Genomic DNA, 8774 nt, shown 5'->3' with positions numbered 1-8774 from the left:
GACAAAAATTCCTTTCTGTATCCCACCATGAAGTTGCTTGAAGTTGCTTGGGCCTCCAAGAAAAGAGGTTCAAGTGAGAAGTATTTAAGCTCAGCATGGGTGGGTCATTGGACACCCTCAACCTCCTACCCACATTTTCTTTCTCGACTCATGGAAAGTTGCCTTGAATTACCCAAAAGAGTTGGGCTTCTAACGCACCCTTTTGTGTGTGTACCACAAGTGCATGGATTTATCTAAATAATAATACCCCGGTGAGTGGGTAGTCGAATCTACAGAGAATAGTGATTAGAAACACATAGATTGCTATTTAACTAGAACAAAAAAATGAATTAATAGTGATGTGAATAAGAATCAATGCAAATAGAAATAAGAAAAGAAAAAGGAAACACAAATAAAAGATAGGAGAGGCAATCGACAATAAATTGGGCACCCAGACATTTCTCACCCTAGGACTTTTGTTTCAAGTGCAAGACCAATCATTATTTTTCCTAACTAATGTATAATGAGTCATGGAGATCCTTAAACACATAGTCCCAAAACTTAAGGTCAACCGTGACTAACCCTACACTATGCCCCATTGGAGAAATCTCTCAGTCTCGACATGTCACATTGTGCTAGGTTGTTTTACGCTCTAGGAATTCCAAGTGATAAACTCTAATCCCTAAAATAGATCTAACCCTTTGGTCCAGGCAAAAGACCCCTAGTCACAATTAAACCCAGACACTAAGGATTACTTCAATGCTTCACACTATTGCTTGTACAACTAAGCCCCAGCGGAGTTCATCTTTTAGCACTTCACTCTATTGTGACCACAAAGAACTCTTAGAACGTAGAGGTAGGATAAATCACACCTAAGGGGAAAATGGGACATTCCGCTACCTCTCGACTCACCCTCTTAAACCTCTCTAATCTAGCATTGTCTAACCCTCATGATGTGTCACTCATCCTCAAGAATTACCAAGATGGATTCTCAACCCTAGTGCCACTCTAAGGGAAAATCAACTCAATAAGCATTCAAGATTGGAACTCAATTAAAATATCAATTAATGAAAGCATAATAAGAGGTCAAAGAAACAATATCATCCTAGGGTTTACAAGCCCAAGTACCCACTATGGGTTTAGCTCTTCATGGAGCAAAATATAATCAATAATGAAAACCAAAGGAAAAATTTACAATCCATGAATAAAACCCCCGTGGTGTTTGTATCGATGGTCTTATGGACTGGCTGCATCTTCTCTAAAGGTCCCCTCGTCAAACCTAGGGCACACCTCGCTGGATCGATGCTGATGAAAGCTCCCCCAATAATTCTCTTCCGAAGGAAACACGGTGTCAAAGGCGGTAAACCTCTCCAAAAGCCTAGCCAAACATCTCTAAACCCTAGCCACGAGCGCCTCCAAAGGTGAGAAAAGATAGCCCAAAGGATGGAAAAGAAATATCACTTTATCAGGCTGAAATCGCAACTTAAATATGGCTAGAATCAGGCATCCACATGGGCGTGCGAAAATTCTACACGGTTCCACACGCCTGTGTGAATCTGCAAAAATTTGTTTTTCAGCGGCATGTGAACAGTAACTGCTATAGTAATTTACTGTAGTGCATTACTACAATACCTGCTACAGTACTTTGCCAAAATACTCCCGAATCCACACTTTTCATTGAGGCAACATAAACGGGCACATGTCCATGCTTTAGATTGCGTTGCATATTCAAATAAAAACGCATTTGATGACAATCTTGCTGACATTGCACAAGTTAGAACAAATGAGTGTGACTACCTTTGTGCCCTTCCAATTTGCATATTCACTTGAGTACAACGGAGGTTGGCAGACACTCACATGTCTTTGAGCATAACTTGTGTCTTCACGTTTGTTCACTCTAATATTCCATCAACAAAGTGCAAACGCAATCTACTTTGGCTTCTTTCTTCCATACTTGTCTCCATAACCCTTCATGCACAAAAAATTACAAATACACATGTATTAGCGATGAAATCTGAGAAAAGTAATGCTCATCATAAGAAAAGAATACTTCATATTACTAATACAAAAGCTTTTTTCAAACTCCCCCACATTTAAGCTTTTGCTTGTCCTCAAGCAAAAATAAAACATTGAAGCATAGAAGAAGGAAATATTAAAAGTGTTTGGCCTTAGGTTCACCAAAGCATGCAAGGGAAACAATCTACAAGTAAGGGGAATTTCAACACTTAATACGAATAATCAATGCTCTAGCTAAAAACTCGAATAAAAAAGGACAACAAACCCGAAATCGTGTAAGTGTGTGTAGACTCACTCAAGTCGACCTAACGTATACTCCTCAAAGTTCTAAGCATAAGGGACTTATTTATATACAAAACAAAGCAAAGAGACGGTAGTAGCTTCACTCATCCTTTAAGGTAGCTCTTTCCGAGGCGGCCGCTAAGGTGGCTTTCACACTTTAGAGGTGGTTGCTCTTTCTACCGGGTTAGTAGCTTTCACTCATCCCATGAAATAGCACTTTCTCTCATTAGAGCATAACTAGTATCCGACTCATGAGAGTAGCTTCATACTTCATAGGTGGTAGCTCTTTTCACCCCAAATGCACAACCACAACAAACATTTTTCTTTCTTTTTCCAAATTTTTTTTAGTAAAATTAACACAACAAAGAGCAACTAAACTAGTTCCTTAAACATCAAACTTTAGTTTCCACAAGGTTTAATGAGCGAGTAGTGCAACAAGTGTCAATCGGGAAAAAATTCCTAAAAATTCAGGTAAAAACTAGAGTATAAGAACATTCAATGTTAAAGATTCTCCCAACATAAGAGTACAACCACTGCAACTAAGGTGAACCGCCATTGGCTATATGAGCATGTAATTTCAATCAAAACTTGTGTAATGTGAACTCCCCCCCCCCACACACACACACTTAAGATGTACATTGGCCTCAATGTACGTATGTAAGCACAATAAAAAGTATAACATTCAAGATCATACGTGAAGGTGGGAAATTGAAACAATACTCCCCTGAACTCCTAATGGTACGTTTGATGGAGCTATATTCCCTGAGAGCTGAGTTTCAATGGGTTGTGGTGCACACACGGCCATGTGAAAATGACATTGACCGTGTCCATGACTATTCCTCAATTTCCATACTCACAAGATTATATGCACGTATACGCAAGGGGGTTCAGTAAAGCTCAACAAAAGCAAAATAAAAACTTGAGTATATAAAGATATGCAATGAAATACAACTCAAGACAATAAAAATGAAAGATAAACTCAAAAGGAAGATCTTTTCTGAGTAATACAAGTCCAAAATAAAATACTGAAATGAAACACTAAAAACAAAGAAAAGTAAAGACGCATCAAGCGTCGGTGTCATGCTCAGTCACCTCTGCTGCTGCTAGTGGTACTAGTGAAATAGGTGGATCAACTAGCAGCTGGAACTGGTGATGGTGGTGCAGGTGATGCCTGAGGGGTACAAGGTTTCATCATAACGGGGATGTCGCGTATCGCTCTAGAATTGACAAGATGAAGATGGAAACCTTGGAAACGACCGGAAAACTCGAGTAAAATTCCTCTAAAACAACGGTGAGGGGTCGAGAGAGTGCAACAGAGTGTTCTCCGAGTGTTTGGGAGTGTGAAAAGGAAAAGTCACAATAGATTTATAAAGAAAAATCACGGCCTTTTGAGTTCTGTACATACACATGGACGTGTGGAAATTACCCACACCCGCGTGACTCCACAGGGGGACTTCAGAGGGGAGACACACGCCCCTATGTGCTCTCGGGATGGCATCTCTTGTAACTGAACACATCCACACGGGCATGTGGAAATTCCACATGCCTGTGTGCTTAACCCACAAGGGCACCCACAAAGAGCATGTGGCTTCTCTGTCCACCCAAAAAATTTCTCTAAGTATTTCACACGCCCGTGTGGAAATTCCACACGGGTGTTAATCTTCACAAGACCAATAACAGGGGCATTCACACGCCCTGTGTCTTCTCGGGATGGTAGAGAACTTCTTCAGCAGAGATTCACACTGGCGTGTGGAAATTACCCACACCCGTGTGTATTGCACAGGGTTATCCATAGGGGTAGACACACGCCCCTATGTCTTTTCAGGATAAAGCTCTGAACTTCTACAGAGAAACACACGTCGGTTTGGAAATTCCACACGGGTGTGTGACCGTCACAAGGTTGTTTACTGGGGCAGACACACGCCCCTGTGATCTCTCGGAATGAGCTCTGAACGAAAACACACGTCGTGTGGAATTTCCAGACCGCCGTGTGTCTTCTCCGGATGACTTAGAAAAATTTAAAAGATTTTTGCAAAAAAATTTTGAACACTTACACTTATTCAAAACCTGCCTATATTATGCAAAAGTAACCAGAGAATCATGAAAAAAATGCTCAAACGACCAAGATACTTCCCCACACACGATTAAGCACAAGAAAAACACCAATAATCCACAAGAAAATCACAACAATAGCATGTAAAAAGATCAAGACACCAAGACTTAAGATCTTATTCATGCAAACACTAAACTAAAACCTTGAAAAATAGTAAAGACTTGGGTTGCCTCCCAAGAAGCGCTTGTTTAACGTCACTTAGCTTGACGTTCCTGACCTTACCTCACAGGGGCTCATAGATGAAGGTTTCCCTCTTACCCATAACTTGAAAGCATGATGAGCATAATCTTTTGAAGGTAGAGGGGGAGTTATCGAGTTTGGTACCGCACAAGGGTTCATCACTCTTACTTCGTTCTTGCACATTCCAATTAGCCTTGGGGTGTTTCTTGTGATGTCTCCTTGCACGCTTCATCTTTCGGATCATCTTCTTCATGATTCCCGGGGTAGGTTGCACCTTGTCCTCTAGACCAAGGATTAAAACCTATTCATTCTCCACTTCTTGGGTAAGCAACTCTTGAATGGGTCTGGACACAAAAATTCATGCATGTGCTCATCCACAATTTCATTAGTAATATCTAAAAAATAACAAGTGTCGTCAAAGTCAAGAGAGTGCTTCATTGCTTCGGTGAGATGATATGTGATCTTTTCTTCTCTAATGCACAATGTCAACTTGCCTCTATCGATGTAAATAAGTGTCTTTGAGGTTCGTAAGAAAAGTCTTCCTAGAATTAATGGAACCTCTGCATCTTCATCAATATCTAGCACAACAAAATCTCATGGAAAAAAATATACTTGTTAACCTTTACTAAAACATCTTCAATTATACCTTTAGGATGACAAACGGAGATATTGGCCAGCTGTAAAGTCATGCGGGTTGGCCTTGGTTCTCCCAACCCCAATTTCTGAAACAATGTGTATGGCATGACATTGATACTAGCTCCGGAATCGGCCAAAGTTTTTCCTTCCCTTAAACTTCTGATTACACAAGGTATGATGAAGCTACCTGGATCTTTCATTTTGTTTGGCAAATTTTTCTAAAGCATTGCCGAATAATTCCCTTCCAAAACCACAGCCACACTTTCCTCCATCTTCCTCTTGTTGGTCGAGAGGTCCTTCAAGAACTTTACATAATGAGGCATTTTGGGACAACGCCTCTACAAACGAATGTTCATGTGTAACTCTTTGAATAGATCCAGAAATTTCCTAGTTTGCTCATCACTTTGGTTCTTCTTCAAACGTCCGGATAAGGAATTCTAGGAGTATATGAAGGGGTGACACAACTAGCCCCTTCACATTTTCTTGCACCTTATCTTTTGGCTTTTCTTGAGGAATTTCAGCAGTCTACCCAGTGGGGGTTTTTAGCTTGTATAATTTCAAAATTTTCTTTGCAGTGAACTTTTCTTGGAGCTCTTGACCACTCCTCAAAGATCACTTTAACTTGCTCTCTTGGGTTAGTCTTAGTGTTACTTGGCAAGCTTCCTAGAGGCCGTCACACTAATGACTTCACTATTTGTCCCACTTGATTCTCCAAATAGTGTAATGAAGCGGTGTGATTTCGGAGTGTTGCCTATATGTTTTGGAACCTTGTGTCACTTGATTGAATAAACCTTGGCAAAACCATTTCCAATTCTAAAACTTTCTCTGGAATCAAAGGTGTTTGCTGAAATCCTGGTGGGGCACTGGCCTTTTGCTGCCCTTGATTTGCCCATGAAAGATTTGGGTGGTTTTTCCACCCTTGCTTGTAGGTGTTTCTATAAGGATTACCTTGTCCCCTTCCCGAATTACCCACGAAATCTACTTGTTCAATTAGGGGCAGAAGTAGTAATCAAGATAGGACAATCGGCTGACATATGCGAACCCCCACAACCATCACAACTTGTGATTGCGGCTACCCTTGGTGAAGTCAAGGTATCCAATTGCTTACTTAATGCTTCTACTTGAGCTACCAAGGATGTAACCGCATCAATTTCATCAAGTTTGGCCATTTTCTTCCTTTCTCTTGCATTCTATTAGTAGTTATTCAAGCTTATTTCTTCAATCAATTGCCGGGCTTCTTCGGGGGTCTTGTTTCCCATTATACCTACCGCGGCGGCATCAAGTTGTTTGGTGCTTAAGTTCAACCCGTTATAAAATGTATGAATGACCATCCATTCTTGGAACCCATGTTGTGGACACTTCCATAAGAGGTCCTTGAATTATTCCCAAGTCTCAAACAAAGATTCAAGCTCCATATGAAAAAATGAAGATATCTCATTACGAAGCTTTGCTGATTTTCCTAGAAGGAAGTATCTTGCTAGAAAGGCTTCAACCATTTTGTTCCATATTGTGATGGAAGCTCTTGGCAATGAATGGAGCCACTGTTTGACTCTTCCTGTTAATGAGAATGGGAAAGCCTTTCTGATAAGTGCATGTGTGATAAGAATGTAAAGTGTTCTTTCCTTAAGATGAGCATTACTTTTATCGGGTTTTAGCACTAATATGTGTGCATTTATGTTGCCGAATGGTAAAGAAAGAAGCTAATGTAGATCATGAACACACTATTTGGAGGAAATCTTGAGAAGGTTCAAACACAAAGACATAAGTCGGGTTCAAGATGCAAGAATGTGTGCCAACCTCCTTGTATTCAAGTTAGCATGATGGTTTGGAGGGGCACAAGGGCAGTCACATTTCGAGTATCCCAGCTTGTGCATTGATTGCAAGAAATTCACCAATGAAGCCATTTATTAGAGAAGCAAAGCGATCTATAACGTAAACGTGTGCCCGTTTACGTTAACTCGATGAAAGCATGGATTCGGGAATGTTTTGGGCCGGTACTGTAGCAGGTTACTATAACAAAACACTATAGAAATTTACTGTAGCAGGTAATGTTCATAGCCGGTCGAAAAAGTGAAATTCAGAGAATCCACACAGGCATGTGAAACTTATCCACACCCATGTAGAATTTCCACAGGGGCGTGTGGATGCCCGATTCCAGCCCTATTTGAAGCTGATTGCAGCCCCGATTTCAGCATACTTTTCTCCATGTTTTCCCCAACGTGAAAAAGGGCTACGGCTAGGGTTTTGAGAGGTATTGGCAAGGGATTTGGCGAGGTTCTACGGCTTCGACATCGCGCTCTATTTGGAAGAAGGTTAGTAGGGAGAGCTTTCGTCGACACCGATCTAATGAGGTGTATCCTAGGCCGGATAAAGGGACCTTTGGAAGAGTCGAGGCTTTTCCACAAGACCATTATCATGACTATCGAGGGGGTTTTCTATGGATTACTTGCTTTTGCATTTGATTTCATTGTTGATTGAAACTAGCTCCATGAAGAGCTAAACCCCCTAGTGGATACTTGGATTTGTGAACCCCTAAGACATATTTGTTTCATTAAACCTTTTATTATGCTTTCATTAATTGATGCTTTAATTGAGTTCCAATCTTGAATGCTTGACTGAATGAATACTTCCTTAGAGTGACACTAGGGTTGAGAGTTCTTATTCATAACCTTTGTGAGTGAGTGACACACCACGAGAGTTAGACAAAGCTAGATTGGAGAGGGTTGAGAGGGTGAGTCGAGAGGTAGTGGAGCGTCCCTTTTTCCACTTCGGTGTGATTTATCCTACCTCCATTTCCTCAAGTTCTTTGTAGTAATAGTAGAATGAATGGGCTAAGGGATGACCTTCTGCTTCGGTGTGATTTATCCTACCTCATTGCGATTTTGTATGAGTGCGAGGTGTTGAGATTGTTCAAATTCTTCTCTGGGACATATATAGAGTCAAGCATGGATGACCTTAGATTGGGGACCATGTATTTAAGGATCTCCATGACTCATTAATGCATTAGTTAGGAAGCATAATAGAGGGTTTTGCACTTGAAATGATCGTCGTAGGTGGAACAATATCCAAGTACCCCATTTATATCAATTGCCTTACCTCCCCTTTACTTGTGCTTCTCTTTATTGTCTCTTTTATTCTTGTTTACATTACATCTTGTTAAAAAAATCATTATTCATCTTTTACTTGGTTAAGAAATAATTTAAATATTTTTATTCCCTACTCCCTGTAGATACGATACCCACTCACCTTGGATTTTATTACTCTCAAGTGAATTGCATCATCAAAAACCCCATTAATCTTTAACACATCACACACTTCAAGGAAGTTCTCAATATGATTATTCAAATGTTCATCAACTAACCCGTTGAATTGTGCGGACTGTTGAACCATTTGAATAAAGGCCGGCTTCAACTCAAAATTCTTGGCTACTAATGGTGGCCTAGCAATGCTCAACTATGTCCCATGAAAAGTAGGTCTAACAAAATCTGAAAGTGACCTTTGTTGCCCCTCTTGTTCGGCTATGTTTTCATATTCTTCAACCTCTATTTCAGCTGGAAGCAAAAAAAGA

General features: G+C 40.5%; 1 non-coding gene across 1 annotated transcript; it reads left to right on the top strand.

The window, feature by feature from the left end:
- Positions 1–6547: 6547 nt before the first annotated feature.
- LOC120259677 lies at positions 6548–6654 on the top strand. Its single transcript, XR_005536234.1, has one exon. It is a non-coding gene; the product is annotated as a small nucleolar RNA R71 (small nucleolar RNA).
- The last annotated feature ends 2120 nt before the right edge of the window (positions 6655–8774 follow it).

The sequence above is a fragment of the Dioscorea cayenensis genome, chromosome 4, assembly GCF_009730915.1.
Source record: "Dioscorea cayenensis subsp. rotundata cultivar TDr96_F1 chromosome 4, TDr96_F1_v2_PseudoChromosome.rev07_lg8_w22 25.fasta, whole genome shotgun sequence".
NCBI lineage: Eukaryota > Viridiplantae > Streptophyta > Magnoliopsida > Dioscoreales > Dioscoreaceae > Dioscorea > Dioscorea cayenensis.
Note: the sequence above shows the minus strand (reverse complement) of the source record. Positions and strands in the feature narration are given on the sequence as shown.